Source organism: Egretta garzetta, unplaced genomic scaffold, assembly GCF_000687185.1.
Source record: "Egretta garzetta isolate BGI_Z169 unplaced genomic scaffold, ASM68718v1 scaffold46, whole genome shotgun sequence".
NCBI classification, from domain to species: Eukaryota; Metazoa; Chordata; class Aves; order Pelecaniformes; family Ardeidae; genus Egretta; species Egretta garzetta.
Window position 1 is genome coordinate 8,266,388 of NW_009260268.1, and position 16,611 is coordinate 8,282,998.

Genomic DNA, 16,611 nt, shown 5'->3' on the forward strand with positions numbered 1-16,611 from the left:
TATTTTTTTTTTAGAGGTTGCCAACTATTTGGACTGTGTTTCAGCTACAACTTAGAGTAGCTGTTTTGATGTTGACAAGAGGGGGTAGGTGGGTGTAAAAGACACTTGCTTTTATGAGACAGCCTCCATCTGGAATCTTTAATAGCAGCAAAGTGTTATCAAGGCTGTATTTCAGATGTACACCTGAAAGAACATCTGTGATCAGTGGAAACTGTTATCTGCCCAGCTGTTCCCAAAGATTTGTTTAGATAAGCATGGTAGAAGTGCTTACTAGTTGGCAGGGGAGTCATGTCTTTTTGTATATCAAAAGAAAAGAGAATACTCCACAGTTTAATATAGCAGTGCTTCTGCTAGGATCAATGTAGTCTCTCCCTCTGGATTTTGACCTTCATAAGTCATACTTCGATGTAGCTAGTAATACATTTCTGATTCCTAGGGTCATAGCACATTTCTATTCTCCATTAGTTTATTGGAAATAAAAAAACAGCCAACAAAACCAGCATTAAACATCTGTAAAATTGTTCTATATCCGCTAGTGCTCTGTAATGCACAGGGTTATCTGAGATCATTGCCTGTATTGTGCAAATACATTGCTATTTCTGAGTTGGCCCTAGTAGATGAATTTGTTTGATTCATATTTTGACAACTGTATGAATTTAATAGTCATGTACTGAAGAGTTTGTTAGAAGCTTGGGGGGGAGTTGCTTGTTTTTCGGTTGTGGTGGGTTGACCTTGGCTGGATGCCAGGTGGCACCAAGCTACTTTACCACTCTGCTCCTCAGCAATACACATGGGAAGAAAATGAGTTGGAAAAAAACCCTTGTGGGCCAAGATAAAGGCAGTTTAATAAAAAGCTAAAGCAAAGGCTGTGCCTGGAAGCAAAAGGAAAACAAAGATTTCATTCTCTGCTTTCCATTAGAAGGTGATGTCCAGTCACTTTCCGGGAAGCAGGGCTTCTGTATGCATAATGGTTGCTCTGGAAGATGATCATTGTAAAAAAACCTGAATGCCTCCTCTTCCTGCTCCTTTTTCTTAGCCTTTATTGCTGAGCCGATGCCATATGGTATGGAATATCCCTTTGGTCAGTTTGGGTCAGCTGGTCCTGTCTATGTCCCCTCCCAAGATCTTGCCCACCCCCTTCCTACTGGTGAGGGAGGAAAAGTTGGAGAGCCTTGATGCTAGGCAAGCACTGCTCAGCAGTAGCCAAACCACTGGTGTGTTATCAGCACCCTTTTAGCTGCTAAGCACAGCACTATGAGGGCTGCTATTGACAAGATTAACTCCATCTAAGCCCAATACATTGGTTTTTTGGTTGGTTGGTTGGTTTTGGTTTTTTCTTTTTTTTTTTTTTTTTTTTAGCATAACGTGCTTGCAAAACAGGACATCCCCATATGCTTTTGTTATTTGTATTAGAAGCATATTTAGGCATACCTGTTGACTTCAGTAAAATGGTCTGCTAGTATCCCAGAGGAGAATTAAGCACGGAAATTTAAACAGGTTAAGATGTTTCAAAAAGCACAGAATTTTTCTCTTTGCATTGCAATAAAATATTTGAAACTACTGCTTCCCTATCTAGGCAATGTTTGACCTTCTATGCTACAAGCTACGGCAGCATTATCCAGTTTAAAACTCTTACAATTTGAACATAAAATCTTTTTAAAACAAAACCAAAGAAGATACTTTGAAATATTTTTCTTTCCCATGTGTCAAAGCTTTTTTAGAAAGTTAAAGGTTTATGGTGAATCATTAAACCAGTGCAAGAAACAACCAGATTGTTTTAGCAGTTCTGCTTACTACTTAGTGGATTGAAGACCTTGCTTCAGTAGCTGGAGAGACATACGTATCTGAACTAATTGTCCGAACACTGGCTTAATAATTTCACGAAAATAGTGTTTGAAACATTATGCGCTTGGTTTATAAACTAGTCATTTCATTATTACAATTCAGAAATGATAAAATTTATGTGCATTTTTAATAATCCTGGATTTTTTATAAATACAAATAAATGGTATGCTACTGAATAATGTGAGTTAATCTTTAACCCTCCTGTTACAAAATTAAAATTAATTTTGTATATCCACATTTACCATAGTCATACATACCAGTAAGTGATTTGGAAAACAGAAGTGGAACATATCGCTCCTCTTTCATATGACACCCCCTCTCCCCCACACCCTGTTCATTTTGCAATATCATTTTGGAATACCCCTTAACTACCTCAGAAATGAAAATTTTTACTTAACAGTTCGCTCTGAACAACACTCAAAAATTACCATTTCCAAAGGAATTCGTACTTAAAAAGAATAACAGAAGCAGTTTATTTAATGATCATACCACCAGCAGATCATTCTTACTCAAATTTGTATGTAGTATATCCCTGTTGACATAAAATTATTAACCATTTTTCTTTTAATGGCAAAATATTTCATGCTTTTGTTTAATGAAAACTGATTTGTTTTTGTCTTTTATATAAATTTATGGAACAATCTGTGGTTAAACTTGCAGAAAACAGAATCCATAGGCATAAAACTGTGACCTGAAATTGCATTTCTTGAAGTGCACACATTTGTTTTAAAAAGAGATTGTTAAAAATATAGTAATTAAATGACATGACAACAGGTTATTTAATATTATAAAGTTACGTGTAATAGTTGTAGGCATATCATATAACTTAAAGCTGAAAGAATGAAAAAGGTCCATCAGTATTCGCTTCTGCCTTTATAAGCATGGTTACTTTGGACCGTGTTTGAATCAATTTTTTTTTAATTATACACTGAAGAATACCAGTTTTATTTAAACAGTTTATTCATGGAATGGTAATCTTCTACTTGGACTAGATAGTATTCATGTTAAGGTCTCTGTACGGGTTCAAAAATTGATTGCTAGAAGATTGCCGTATGAAAAGTTCAGTAAAATCTTCACGCTTATGTCCACACATGCATATCTGAGCACCGGTGGGAAACTTGTCTCAAGTCTGAAGGAGTCAAATTGTTAGTGACAGACGTCTGAGAGTAAAATAATTTTGCTTATGAACCTAAACTTCATGTATTTAAAGAATGCAATAGCTTTGAAATACACATATTTCTTCCATGTGCATGTATATATGTCTAGATAGATATAAACTAAGAAATTGCATATGTATACATGGGCAGTGAGAGGAAATCAGAAATGCAGCTAGAAACCTTTTGAAAAGGGAAAATACTTTTGCTAAACTGGTTTAAAGTACATTTGCACAAAAGAGAAATCTAGTCATGATAAAATAATTGTTGAAATTGAACTGCTTTGACATTTTGACATTATTTTAAATTATTTATTGTTTAGCATAAGCCATAAGTTGAACTTTTTATAAAAACAATAGTAATTGCACCATTTCAAGGGGTGGTGAGGAGCCAGGGCAGGGGTTGGTCATTGCTGGCTGACAACTGCAACAATGTTAATTTGTGTTAGCTTTTGACTTTCTATTTTTAACTGTACAGCTATAGCCACTGGCCAATTGGCAAAATAAAAGCCTTTCTGAGTTCCATTTATAGACTCTTCAGTTTTCTGAACATGCTGACCTTGCATGTAAAAGTTGCACTCTGAATCCAAGCTAGTTATCCCATGTTCTTTTTATACACAGAGAGGAGAAATAAGGTCTCCTGTAAGGCCATTCATCTCACAGTAAGACAAGCAACTGAAGTGAACTGTCCTTATGGATGGATGTTCATCAAAAAAGTAATTAAAAAGGAAATATGGTTTATTTGCAATTGTGTAAAAACATAGTGTAGGCAAGTTATGCAAGTCTCCTTTTATCAGTTTAAATAGTATAGCTGGGAAAGGTATACAATCTCTTCTTCCAGCATAGAATGTAACAAAGAAATTTGAAAGGTAAATACAAGTTAGAAATAATTGCCCTGATATAATATGTACCAGATGAGCAAAACCAAAGGTAATTAGTATCTGTGTAACAAAAGGAGTATTAGATAGAGGAATCGGAGTTGTAGTAATCATTTTTTGAAAGATATTCCTCCACTGGTAGCTTAGTGTTGCTGTCCACTCACATCTAGTTGAGATCTGTTACCTCACTGTTTGATCATCTATTTAAAAAGATATGTGTGAAAGCATATAAGAACTTCAGAACAAAGCAGTCCCTAAACATCTCCACTGATGGATGCATGTAGCTCTAACACACCGTACTATCCTGGCTTTATGTGGAAATTCATCATATAGGAGTAGGCTATATTAGAGGAAGATCTGACCTTGAACAAAATCGTCTGCCAATAACTTAGCCCTGAAATAATCCCCGGGCTATACTTGTCATTGGAATAAAACTCTTTGTTGTCTTACATGCATCAAGAGGATCTACTCTGTTGTGAGTGGTAAGGATAAAATAATTTGAAGCCTCTATGATATATTGCCCCCCAATAGAACCACCAAAATCTCTGAATCACGTGCTTAAACTTTAGACTTCATCTATTGTATTAAATGCTTTCCTGAAAAGTAAACAACTGATGTCTTCAAGAATGAACTCAGCTTTCCTCATGTCTCTAAAGACTGATCTTCAAAGGAGACATGCAAAACATCTTGGAAAAATCAAGCTGGGAATTAAAATTTGTAGCTTTTGTCAATATCAAAGTAATAGGCTTAGGATGCTTGAGTTTTATGGAACATTTATAATTTCCTTTCCTTGTACTAACCTTGCCATGGTCCACAGGCTCCCCCATGGAAATGTCTCTTTCACTTTCCCTCAGGATGTAATTGCCTCTCACTTAGTCTATGTTGTAAGTGTCCAGTGAAGCTCAAAGCTGTTAGTTACTTTTTTTGTGTCTGTACAATTAATATACTAGGTGTTTCAAGACAGGTGGGACACTCAAGTCATAACTTGGTGACATAACCACAGCGTAAAGTATGGATATGTTGTGCATTTATAACATCCTGGTAATTTCATTTATGTAATATATATGAATTTTAAAGGATAGCAAGGAAAGAAATATTTTTTACTGTGCCTGCATTCTTGTCATCATGTATTTTTATGATCCATAGCATATGTAATTAGCTTAATTTTCTTTAAAGATTTAATCACTTGAACATTATTCTCTGTTGTAATTTTTATGTTGTATCAACTTTAAGTTATTCTAACCTCAATAGAACTATAATTTTATATAATTTATAATTCTACATATAGCTGTTAACAAATAAAGTATATTGAAAGTGTGTCAATTTGATTACTTTGTAAAAGAGATTTACCTTACCTTTTTAGCACTAAACAAATAGCACTAAACAATAGTGTAGAAATATGCAACTGAAAGTTTTCTGCAGGCATTTCAAATTACAGTTTTAAAAAAGAAATTCAAAGTATTCCTCTTACTGCTGTGAAGTGACATTGTGAAATGACATGGGGCAATCAGCACAGAAACCGAAGTCCCCTCTTGGTGGGGGAGGTGTTTAATATCAGTGCATTTATACATTTTCCAGTATGTATACAATTGGCATTGATATTGGCTTTTACTTGATATTACCTTATTCCATTGTTTATTACTTTACATTGAAGTTTGGAGTTTACTACAGTTGAAACAATTGTAACAGTAGGAAAAACGCAAATGTGAACCCTTTTAGTTTATAGGATCTCTTTTGGATTGGCCTGTGATGCAGCCACATATCCTAGGAAGTATCAGTACCAAATTGTTTTACTGGTTTTGTGTGTCTCCGTGTTCTGCTCTTCCCTGAGGAATCGAGGTATGAAAAGACTTATTTAGTTACACCTCTAAGAATGCAGTTGCCCAATTCAGATATTTTCTCTTGCTGTATTTACTTGCAGTGTTGTCAGTTTTGACTGCTGTTGTGGCATGATGTTTTCTGTGTGGATACATCTTAAACTCCTCTTGCCAGTAGTATCATGGGAATTACTTTTAAGATCAGGAATGAGACAACTTATCATCTGGGTAGAGACAGTTATTTCTCAAGGGAACTCGAACTTCAATTTAGCTTCAAACGTAAACAGAGCATAAATAGCAGTTTGAATTTCTTGGCTAGAATTCATGTGCTTTATGCTCACAGTTGAATATACTCTGGTTTCTGGCTGCCTGGCTCCACCTTTACATTGTTTGGACAGCAGGTAGTTTGCAAGATGGTTGAATGTCTGCCGGAATATACACATGCCAACTAAGCATGGTTTCTTTTTATGTGACAGCAGATATAATAACAAAGATCTATGCAACCATTAACTCCTCTCTGTTTGCATCTCTATAGATTGTCCCTATATTCCTTTAGGACTTTGACTTTTAGAGATAGAATCTTTTGGATCTGCAAAAATCTAAATCTGAATGATAGTTTATTATCATTACTTATAGAGACCGGTAAAAATAAGTGTGTTTCCCTGGGTTTTGGTTGCTGTGCAAAAATGAGGAAATCTTTCAAATTTTTAACTATCTGTGTTGTTGGGACACATGCACACATGCACACTTCTGATTCTAATATCTAATATGGAAAAAATACTTATAATTTCTTTGAAAGTAAATTTGTCCACTAAAACTATAATTTGATACTTAAGGTTTTAGTGGTACAGGACCAAAGAAGCTGTGTTCAATGCTTTTATCTAGACTTATAGCAACTGTCTTGGCATATTATAGAATAAGAAAGTAATTTATTTGTGAAACTATACTGTAATACTCATTATCCATTTCTCAACAAGCGTGACAGTGATATGAGCTGTCAGGTTTCTAAGATTCTTTGACCACCCAGATCTCTTTATTTGATGTTCAAACCAGTATTTGTTCTGTTATCAGTTCAGCTGGTTCTGCTGATCTGTGCAATGAAGATAGTATTTGCCCATGGCAGCTAACACAGTTTTGAGTAGGACTAAGGAAAAGCTCTTTTCCATTTCTTAGCTAATTTTTGTTGACACGTCCAATTTGTAGAAGATTGGCAATTGAAATTTATGAAGTTGTGTAATAGCTGTACTTATCTCTACTCAAAAATAATTTGGTTGTTTGGCAAACAGACAACTTCCTTCATTTCACAAAGACAGCATTTTGTTCTTATGTTTTGAATAAATATTTTTATGATTTAATAATAACAGTTGCTGGATATTTAATAAATATGCTCTGTCACATCTGTAGATTTCATTTATGTCAATGGCAATAATTTATTGTCAAAAAATTATTTTAAACTGTAAATTATCTTATTTTCAGAACTTGTTTTCTCTTAACTAGATAGAAGACTATTACTCTACCTCCCTCAATATTTTAGTTTTCAAGAACCTGATGTCCCATTTTGGGATGAATGCAAGAAAGCTTTTGTTTCCTTTTTGTTTGTTTTTTGTAGTGAGAAAGATCCAGTCCAGAGCAGGCAATATCATTAATTATTAATGATTAAGAAACTTAGTCAAGATATCGGAGACCAAGGTTCAAATTCATGCAGTCTCCAATATAGATCATGTCCCAGGTAAGTGTCCAACTCATAGGCTATTAGTCCTGATTTCTGATGCTCTTTTTTAATGGATACATGACCTCTATCTTACTGTCTTTGAGACTCAAACATTAGATATCATCATTATAATAAATTTTATTGAAAAATCCAATGAAATAGCTGTGTATTCCTCAAGAACATTTTCTGCTCAGATTTATAATTCCTTTGAAAAAATGTTTAGAAAATGGTATTCTGCACATACATACACACACATGCACAGAGTGTTATTTATATAATTGGCTTTGTTCTCATCTCATTTTTATGTTGCTCTGGAAAACAGAAACTTGAGCTTCTTAAATGAACCTGTCAGCTCCATGCGTGATTCAAACTCTTGCTCATAGCATGTCAGCAAAAGAATCCTGCTATGAGTTCATTTTACTTTTTTATCCCATTTGTTAACATTCGTGCAAAAGCACAATTTTATGGAGCTGAGAGTTTATTTTGTAAATCTTGTATCCTCTTTCATTTGGAGTGCAGTGGGTAGGAATTAACTGATTTTTTCTTTCTCTCTTTTGAGCATGTCATATAGTTGCTGTCCTGAGTACAATGAACAACTCACTTAAAGTATTACTAATACCATTCTTCTAAATAATTTTTTTATCTCATTTTGTATATGTACCTCCTGTAATATACATCTCCTTTCTTAGCACTCGGTGATGGTGGTGGTGGGGCGGGGAATCAATCTGTCAGTGCAAGTGTGATGTAGATTTACTTGACTATAGTAATTAATGCACACAATCCCAGTTAATTTCTGTAAATCTCTGTTATCTCCTCTTCTTGTTTTTTTCCAAGTGAAAGGGAAAAAGTTAAAATCTGTCATGTCACAGTGCAAAGGCAACTAACCTGAAGTCAAGTTTGCAATCTCCTATTCATTACATATACACACAGCGAAAGTTTGCATGAACAGTCAAGCCACTGTTAAACATATTTAGTTAGCTATTTTAGAGTACTAGATGTCTCATGCAAAGGCATATTCCTGTAAAAAGTAGGAAGTTATTTTTTAAAACGGTGCTATTTAATAGCACTTCTTAGCAAATATGGATTGATATTGATTCTGCGTGGCTGAATGCTGATTTTAGATATTTTATATTATTCCTGAGATATATCTCTCTACATTTTAGTGTTTATTGTTATCTATTATCTTTGATGAAGAAAAAATGAAATATAATTAATTTCTCATTTTTATATTTGTTTGGTCATCAGATATAATGGCAGAATATTAGTAGAGTTCCCAATAGAAAAAAAAAAAAATTATTACTTAACCTTGTAAAAATGTAATTTAATTCACTGTAGAAAAAAATTATACAATAGTTTAAGCAATTTCAACCTGACCTTGCAGTGGGTTTGGAAAACTGTACTGTAGTATCCAGAACTTCAATGCTTAGGGAAAACTGCCCATAAACAATGCTTACTTTATAGAGATGCATTGAGAACATAAAGCTATATTTGCTTGTACATTTGTTTCATAAAGTGTCAGGACCAGCTTAGAATCACCTTAAGGGACAGAGACTCATAACATGTAGCTTTATCCCATGTCAGCAGCCCAGCACACCACAGGTAGCTTGCCCCATGTTTCAAAAAAATTGTGTATGGCTATATCTTCTTCCACCATTTGCTGCAGTGATTCTGATGTGCATTAAAGTATGACTCATGCAACCTCTTGTAAGAGTGTTAACATGCAAAAGAATGCTGAGTATGGCTATAGAAAATATAGAGAGAAACAACAACTTCAATTTAATTGATAGGTTAGATAGCAAGGAATATATATACTTATTTTCAGTTTGTGGACATTTACCTTCTATTAAATAATAATAATGTAGTTTAGCTGAGCGAGCATTGTTTACAAGAGAGCTTATTCTTAATAATTCACTGTGTAAATAGGCTGGAACAAGTATCTCAGAAATTTTTTTAAAATATTTGCTGTCATGAAAAGGAAATTAACTTAATTTCTGTTGTTGGCTTTTAGCTGTGTTCTCTTTCCATATGTATTCTAGCATGACAGTGTTTGTGGAAAGTGAGATTCTCAAGTGAATATTACACAAAGATAATTTTGAATTCTTAAAGTTTATCCAGTAAGCCGCTTCTGACACTTAGATTTGTCCAATTACATAGCTTGAATAGCAGATGTTTGAAGAGAGTTGCTGATGTGCAATCATTTTTAATGGGGGTGGCGAGGGGGTAAGAGAAAAAAAATATTTTTTTTATTAGAGTTCAAGAAAATAATCAGCAGAAAGTCATTACATGAAAAGAAAAGAAGGCTAATGCATCAGCATATTTGTCTCAAATAGGGCAACTAAAGCAGACCAAGTTAATTTTATAGTTCAGGCCAAACAGTAATGTTTTGTAATGTTATTTAGCAGTAATTAGAAAGATATCAGACCACCTGAACAGACTTTAATTACTTAAAGGCACCAACAATCTGTATGAATAATGAAATATGTCATGGTTTCCTATTTCCATTCAATTATTGGATGACTTATGTGGGTACAGGGTACAATAAAAAATTACAGTCTGGGCTTGGAATCCTGCTTTTATTTGTACAAATCTTCCATCTTTAAACCCGTGCAAGTCTGTGTACAGGAGCAGAATGTACTCGTGTCAATCTAGCCTGAATTAGACCTAGTACATCTAGAAATTATAATAAAAAAGAAATAGGAAAGTAAGATAGAATATGTAGTGATATGTATGGTGTGGTTGGAATCCCAGGCAGGATTAAATGATGAAATAAAATGTTTTAAGCAGGAATAATACAGTAGGAAGAACTGTTTTTTAATCAAAAATGTGAATAAGTTATTTGTGTGGCCTGCAGGGGATGAGGAGAAAAAATTTTAAGACCTTACTCAAAAAGATGCAACACTGATGGGATATCTTGTTTATGTCTGGCAGTCATATTTTACTATACTGCTAGATACAATCAAAGAATAAAAATCAAGAAATCTAGTAAAAGCAGAATATAAATGCTATTGCCAGAGGCAATGTAGAAGTAGTGGAACCATCACAAAATAGAAATCAACATTATTACACAGTCCTAGAGCTCTTGAATTTCATACAAATTTGGCTGCCTTTTCTGGAAAAGCCTGGTCCAACAGAGCTTGTCTAATGCTTCGTTATTGTAGGAAACATGGTGCATACCTTTTCCATCACATCAGCATCCATCGTGCCAATAACGTATTCAGTCCAGCATCAACCCTCAGAGACTTGATGCAAATTTTTTTACTGGGCCATTCAGTTAAGTAAAATAAATTGTGCAGAGCCTTCTGTAAGATCTTGAAAGTTTTGAGTCTTGCATCTTTGCATCTTGCAACAACGACAAACAGAATCAGATACATATTTTAACATCTCTAATAATGAAATTCATTGTCTTATGGTGCACAGAATTGTTTTTAATTATAGATCTTCCTTTCTCTGACCCCACTGAAATTTGTGTACACAGAGCAATAGCAAGAAATAGTTTCCCAAGTAAACACAGTAACTAGAAATTTTTGCTTTTTCATATTATCTTCAAAGCTCAGATTAATAAAAGCAAGAATGTACAAGAAAGTAACAGATTTCCATCTACTTCAAAAAATCTAATTGAAATAAGTATAATAAAAATACAGTATCGATTCATATATGTAAATTTTGATTGACTAATTTAACTTTTATTCAGTCATTTTATTTTTGTATATTGTGATGGCACAAGTCAAAAAAGGAAAAGTATTTCTTTTCAAAAAATGAAAATCAAAATTACTATCCTGCTCTCCTCTGCTCAGTAGAGATGATCTTTTAATACTGAAGGTAGATGTATAGATAGAGAGAAATAAAAAAAATATATACTTGGTATTCTTCAAATTATACTTTCATGACATTTTTCATAGAGATGGAGCCCTTTCTCATTTCCTTCATTGTCTCAGGAATATACAACTCATTTAAACCATCTGTTTGAACATGCTACATAGAAGGAGCAGTGGAGACAAAAGTCTGTGTTAGCTCTATTGGATGAACATGCAATCCAAAACCCACTTTTGTTTGAAATAATTTTTTGTCATGTTATATGTTAAGGAACTTTAGCATTTTAAATTATTTACCAAATAATGATAATAACTGTTAAAGGCCTTGTTCATTTTTACAGTAGCTAATTTAAAAGAAAAATGTATGATGTGAACAGTTAATAATAAAAAGAAATTTGCCTATGGATTTGTTCTCAGGCCTGATTGATATAAGCTTATGTGTATACACACATCCAAAACTTATTTTTTTCTCAAGAGGGATGTAATCTGTTTACATTTTAATTTCCTGATGGTTTCATGTTGGTTTTGGCTCTTCCATACTTAAAATGTTAATTATAAAGGGAGAGGCTTGATTTTTATGCTTAGTTCTAAATTATTTTGCTCTCTGTTTTAAATGCCATAAATGATTTGCAAAGTGATTTAAATCACGTTACGACTTAATAACTAGTTTTAGAATTATTTTATTGATTATTATCATTATCTTGAGTGTAATTTTTAATATGGATACATTAGAATACTTAAAGAGAAACAAATTTATTAATAAAAGTAAGAGGCATAAAATTTTAAAATTAAAAGATGGTATAGAATTACTCAAGCTAGAATCTAGTGTGAATGAGCAACCACATCTTTATGGCTCTTCTGAAGTTTTAATAGAAAGAACCTGAAAGATAGATAACCCTTGCTTTGCTATTTTCCATTTCAGTCACTAGGCTCAGAGATCATATAACTGCTATGGAAAGATTACTTAAGTAAAAATGCATTTTAGTGGCTATTGTCATTATTTCAGTTATGAAGACTATATTGCCACTCTATAACATTTAAAATTAACTGTTTCCATTTCTGCCATTTCATAAAACGATTCTGTTAAAAGTGATCGATGGGGACTGGAGATGGAAAGATTAAAGCCTAAAAGAAAAGACAGGGGCAGGGAACAAGCTTGCATCTTCAGCCTTTCTTACTGCATTTGGATATAAAAATAATAATACTATGGAAACATACATAAATAAACCCCCACAATATCTTTTCCTTTTTCCTGGCTATACTGAAAAATCCTAATAAGAGGCAAAAGAATGATTCTGTAGAGTGTCTTAAAAAGAATGCAGCTGGATCTTTTTGTAGGTGTAGATCTGTTTTCCTCCTTGAGACATAAGTTATGATAGCCTCTTTATATATTTTTTTTTTAATTGGGTCCATCAGGGAAGACCCTTATATGAAAGATCTGAAAAGGAGAACTATCCATGTTGAAGTAATCAATTACCTGTGATCAGGTTTTTTGTTGGGTTTGGTCCTTTTTGGTTTTGGTTGTTTGTGGGGTTTTTTTTGCATTAATGATGTAAGTAAGAAAATTTTGTATCGAAGTCAAACAGATGAAGTGGGTAAACTGTTATAAATTACGTAAATAAAGTTTAGCCCTACACTTAAACCAATAATTGCCCTCAAGTTAAACCATTGGCACAGCCCTCTAAAGTGAAGGCTCCCTTTTCTCTAAAGAAACCCTATCTGCAGGATGGTACTGGGGAAATCCCTTTGTCATGGTTACAAAAGGATCACAGTCTTTTGTGGTACCTAAGCAGAATCAGTTGCACAGCAAGGAAGGGCAAGGAGTATGGCAACACAGAATCTGCAGCAGATATGAAAGTTTTGGGGAATGTGCTTTCTATAAACTCTCAAGTCTCTTCTGATTTTTCACGGGATTGTTCTGATCTTTAGTTCTTAATATGAACTGTGGAAAAATAAATATCCTGTTATGGATTGTTATCTGATCTTTGGCCTAACTGTCAAAGGACTGTTATACTCCTGTTTTAAGATTTAATAAAGCTGTAATCTATAGCTCACTGAAGGTTAACAAAGCATTTACTTTCAAGAAAATAAAATTCACTGGCAGATGAAGGTTTTTATTACTGTACAAATTAAATTTTTTTTCTAGTCTGAAGGGAAATATTTATGGATTTTGGATTCATGGTGTGTGTGAATAAAATTACTTCAGATACCCTAAGGTTTAGGTGAAACCCGAGTCACTTATGTAAAACAAGAGTACAACAAAATACCTGATAAGGATTTTTGATTGAATAAGCTTTTAAAGGCGAAGCTCTTTTAAGAATTTAAAATATTCTTAAACCGTTGCTTCAATGGAAATGAAAATAAGTATAGATTATACCATAGTATACAGTATAATCACAGATCAAAGGTATAAGATCAGCTGAAATATTCTGGCAGACTACTAGTATTCATTGACGGAAGATCCAAGGAACTCATGTGAGTAATCCAGTCATAGAAATATTTCACGATACTCTGTCCTAGTCAACTGAAATTGTTTATTAGAGTATTGCTCGACATTTAATAAGCTCACAATGTATGAGTCATTTAGTGACACAAAAAAGATATCCCTAAATAATAATTTCACATCAAGCAATCTCCCTGTATTACAGAGAAAATTTCCAAAATTCTCATTTGATAGCTTTGTATCTTACTGGGCATTAAAACCCCTGACTACCTGTAGTATACTGTGTTGAAAGTGATTAGAAGTATTTCTAGAAACTTTTTCATGCTTTTGTGCCGTATTTTTGTATGCTGTAGCACTTCATATTTTTCTTATAGATACAATCTAAAAAAGTCAAGTTTCAGGTCAGCAGTTAATAGCTTGGTTTTCAAAAGTAATTGTAAGGTAATGATGTAATAAAACTAACTGGTTTTCCTTTTTTTCCACCTTTATAAGTATTAATTGTTTCCCTATTTTTCCCCAATCCATGGTCTTGATCAATAGGACCTATTGCCATGTGGTTATCAGCATGAAGGACATGTACTGATACTACTATGCATGTTTCTTGAATGCAGTGTTATGGTAGTGATGAACATGAGGACAGAAACTTCAAGATATAAAAAGTTTAACTGCTCCAATTATATGTGAGTGGAACTATTCATATAGCTAAACTCCAGAATCTGTTGTATACATTAGAGTTCCTACGTGCTGCAAAATGAAAGTAACAGGGTGTGCGGGAAAGGAATGTATTGGAGAGAGAAGAAATGGAAGGGAGAGGAAAGGACTAACCTAATGTAAAAATTGTGAGATTGAAAAAGAATTATGAGATCGAAAAGGTGAAATAAAGAAAAAAAGCCATTTATGTTTCATATTAAAAAGGTTTCTTAGCTAATAGATGTAATAGCCTCAGGCAGAAATATGTTTCAAAATGAAAAACAAGACATACTTTTTAGACCACTAAAATTAAAAAGGTGGCAGCCCTAGCAGATATGATATACTGCAGAGAAGTATTCTAGTCTTCTGAGTAAATCATGGGACAAGGACTATGAAAATCAGAGTTTGATTTTTAGCACTTTTTGCAGTTGCCTAGCTGTGAATATTAATGATTTATTATTTCAAAATGGAAGATATTGGAAAACCCACTTGAATATTTAAAAACGAGATAATGAAACAACATGAATATATAAGTTACTAGAATTTTGCAACTGCAGAAATATATGACCCAATAGATTAATTAAAGTACCTGTGTTGTTTGGCAGCTAGTATATTCTGCTCAGTACTACAGGAAATAAGTGCAAGATGGCTTGATCACAATATAGTTACAGAGTATGTTTTCATCTGGGAGGGGTGTTAATTTAATTCTTGTGCATCTTACGTCTTTGCTCTTTCATGCTGTTTGAGTAAAAAGAGAATGTCCTTTGGTAAAGTAGAATAAGCATTTTTGTTTATTAAGAAGGTTGATTTTTGAATTATTAAGTGCTTAACTTGGATATTGGTAAGAAGCAACCTTGGTGGCTCTCAAAAAGTACTTGATTCTTATTTCATGGATTTTGTCATACTCTTTAGTCATACACTGTTTAAATAAATAAACATTGTAATTAAAAAAGCTTTTCTGATAGTAACCAACTTAATTATGGAAACAAGTTTTTTTTTTTTTTAATGTACAGTTTTGGAAAGGAAAGAAAAAGTAAATGACAATCAAGAAAAAAAATTGTAGGTGAGAACAAGCAATCGAAAAGGAAAAAGAAGAGAAAAATTAAAATCAGGACAAAACCAATAACTGTACTCCTCATTATTTCAAGGTGTCTAATGTAGGACTATACCAAGTTTTACTAGCACAGAAAGGTACTCTGAAATATACCTAAAACTGGGTTCTTGAAATGGTTCTGGCATTTTATTCAAACAGAACTATACTGAACATACTTTATTATCTTTCACTGGAAATAAGCCCTGGGTTCAACTTTCTCTGAATGTCTCTCCTAGAGGAAATAGAAATCTATTCTTACCAGCGATCATTATTTTTTATATCACTGTAAGATAAATTCCAGCATATTTAGCAATACCAGTAATGTGTTATTTATGTGGGTGTGAGTTTTCACAGTGCTACTGTAGGTGCCCGCATGTATGTGTTAGCAGAGAACTATGAAGTACATGGCACATTCATTTTTATATGATTTATAGGTTTAAATTTATCTTGAAATATTTAAGTATGCTAAAAGTACTTGAAATATCTAGAAGCTATTCATTAGTTCTTCCTTTATTACTTTGCCCAATTAATGAAGGACTATAAATTTTATATTAATTTAGAAATGCATTTGGCCTCTAACCATTATGATCTTTCATGATGTGATGGTGCCATAAAATAAACACAATTGCTGGATGCCTGAATGAATTTTAGAAATATTTATTACTTACTATAAAACTGTCTCTAAACTCTATAATGATAGTATAAAAATTACAGTATGAAGAGAGGAAGGTCTTTAGTAAGAAGTGGTTTCAGGCTAATAGTAAGGCAGAACAAAAAAAGAGAAGAATACAGGCTGAGTCTTGAAAATTAGAGGTGACTTAAAAGGATGAAAAGGAAGGAAAATGAAGAAAAGAGAGAGAAAAAAAGATAATTTCTTCAATATAAATTAAGTTGACAGTTTCTAGGTGTTGTTTTGAGGCTCATTAGCCAGGTATAGCTAGCTAAACAATCTCTAAGGAGAAGAATTGGTGAGACAAAACATAGGAAAAGTTGATAGATTAGCATTGAATTACCGATGCTGACAGCCCTATGTTTTCCAGGGAAACATTTGTGTGAAGTTAGGAACAGATGCTGAACAATATGGCACATCTGATTTCATGCTGCTCATGCAAGCTGACCCCTGGCATTCTGTGCGAGGTGAAATGACTTCTGAAATTTCAGTCAGCAGG

The 16,611-nt window shown here is 33.4% G+C and overlaps 1 protein-coding gene across 2 annotated transcripts in view; it reads left to right on the plus strand.

Annotated features, from left to right (window-relative positions):
* The window catches only part of SGCZ (sarcoglycan zeta), a 216,193-nt gene that overhangs the window by 8,259 nt on the left and 191,323 nt on the right, over window positions 1-16,611 (plus strand). The gene's annotated exons all lie outside the window — the stretch shown is intronic.